A 2,410-nucleotide genomic window follows, 5' to 3' on the forward strand; every position below is an offset into this window, starting at 1 on the left:
ATTGGTCAGATATTTTGCAGGAAGTTCCTTGATGTTGTTTTTCAATGTCTTCTCGTGACTATACTGGGGTTATAGGTTTTGGGGAAAAGGCCACAGAGGTGAAGGACCTTCTCATCTCACCCTTTCAGGGGTCCATGCTCTCCACATGACTTACGCCTAGAGATGTTGACTTTGGTCATTGGTTAAGGGGGTGTCTGTCAGGTTCCACCACTGTGATGTTACTATTTTCCCCCTGTGTCCAAACTACTCTTTGCATGGGAGTCACTAAACCCAGTCCACATGCAAGTGTTTAGCTCCCCATGTTTATATGAGGGTCTTCAATGCCAGCACCTCCCACTGCCACTGCACTTCATTGCTAACCCTGCCACTGTTCCTCTGGGGGAGATTCTCATAATTCCTACACATGGCAACGTTTAACGTTATAAAAGATCGGGGATCATTTAGTCCAATCATTCCTTACCCTTTTTACAGATGAGGAAACTAAGGTCCGGAAGATGACTCGTTTATGATCATACCACAATGAGAAGGAAAATGGCCGGGGGCCACTGGACCAGGGCTGAGATCTGCAAGGACGTCCTGGCCCAGAGGGTGTTTATTGGTGGACGAAGTGGGCATATATTGAATGAATAAGGACTCGTGTGTTATAAGGTTTCTCTGTGGGCAATGTAGACAGCCATGCAGGACACCTGCCACTGCCCACTTACCTGCACAAACCAGGGAAGCAAGAATGAGCGATGCTGAAGGGCAGGCCACCCACACTTCCCTGCTGTGAGCCTTGAATGCCCCTCCCCTGGCCTGCCCCCTCCCTGGCTGGCCATACAACAAAAAGGCTGGAGGAAGCTGGATCTGGGGTTTCGGCTAGTGACAAATGACCCTCCAAGAGGCCAGTTAAGAACTAGGGCCCCAGAGCCAGCAGACATAGTCACACCCTACTGTGAGTGTAAAGTGGAAGGGCAATTTATTAATACATATTAAGAACATTAAAAATGTTGATGGTTTTTGCCCTGGTTCCTGCAGGCCACGGAATTAGATAATCAAATGGATCCTGGATGGAATGAATATAGAGTGTGTGTGCTCTTTGGTGGTTCACCTTATCACCCTGAGCCTCAGTTTTCCCATCTATAAAATGAGGGTGGATATGAGAAATGCTTTTTTGTGTGTGTGTGTGGGGGGTCAAATTAGTGGTGTTGAAGTATGGATTAATCTGCAGTTATTGTGGACTGGCTAGCAATATTGTACAGGCACCTCTAACGGACCCAGTAGCCACTACCCCTTTAAGAGTACCACAGGACCAAAGACTCGATCTAGTTCTGTGTCCAAATGCCTTTGAGGATTTTGTTGCCTGCCTTGACTAGTAGGGAAGCTAAAACCTGAATCCTGCTGACAGAATCCTGTTGCATTAGCTCAGGTGGACCTTCATGTGGGTGCTTCTCAGTGCCCAAGATGCCAGAGAGCTGGGATTCTGCTCAGCCCAGACAGTGTACCTGCATCGGCGCACACTTGCTGATGATACCACCTATCCATACCATGCATTTATTGGGGCACCAGCTGGCAAGGTGAGCTTGTCGGGGAGGAGCCCATAGCCCTCGGTTACTGCTAATGATTGGCATCTACACAGAGCCTCCAGACAGAATCCAGCAGTTCACACCGAGCAGCTGGGCCCTGGTCAGTTCATAGACCATCTTACAGAAATATGAGGGTTAAATGAGATAGCCCACAGAAAGTGTGGAGTGTGGTTCCTGCACAAAAATAACATATCTCCTAGAAGTCTATCCTAAAATAGATAACCCTGGATGCTGGGGAAAAATGTGTATGCGGGTGGCTAAGAGTATGAATCCCGGAGTCAGGTGACCTGGGTTTGAAATCCTATCACAGAATCACCCAACCTTGGGCAAGTTTCTTCATCTTCTGAAGAAACTTTCATTGCTCAACTGCCCCAGTATCTGTAATAACTGTATCCATATCTCGCAGGGTCTTTGTGAGGATTAGATGAGTTAGAAGATATAGATTGCTTAGAATAATGCCTGGTACATAGTAAACGCTCAATAAATGTGAGCTAGCATTAATTATTGGACTGAAGCTCCCAAGGGCAGGGACACTGCATCTGGCCACAGGAGGTGCTCAGTACACGGTAGCTAACAAGGGGAGAAGTCCCAGTTACTGTTGGGTTGTCCGCACCAGGCTGAGTGCCCAGGAAACTTCAGGAGGACTTGGGGGGTGCGGTCTACCTTCCTGGCAGCTGTACCTTCCTGGGTGCTGCTAATGGGGTATTGGGGTTAGGGGTGGGGTCAGGCTCAGGCTGGAATCCCCTCCTCCCTACCATGGCCTTGGGGAGTGGGCCCACTGGGGGAGCTGTGTGGGAGAGTAAGGCTTGGCTGTAGCCTGAGAGTGATTATAAACACACTGGGAG

Source organism: Pteropus vampyrus, unplaced genomic scaffold (genome assembly GCF_000151845.1).
Source record: "Pteropus vampyrus isolate Shadow unplaced genomic scaffold, Pvam_2.0 Scaffold32, whole genome shotgun sequence".
In the NCBI taxonomy this organism is placed as follows: Eukaryota; Metazoa; Chordata; class Mammalia; order Chiroptera; family Pteropodidae; genus Pteropus; species Pteropus vampyrus.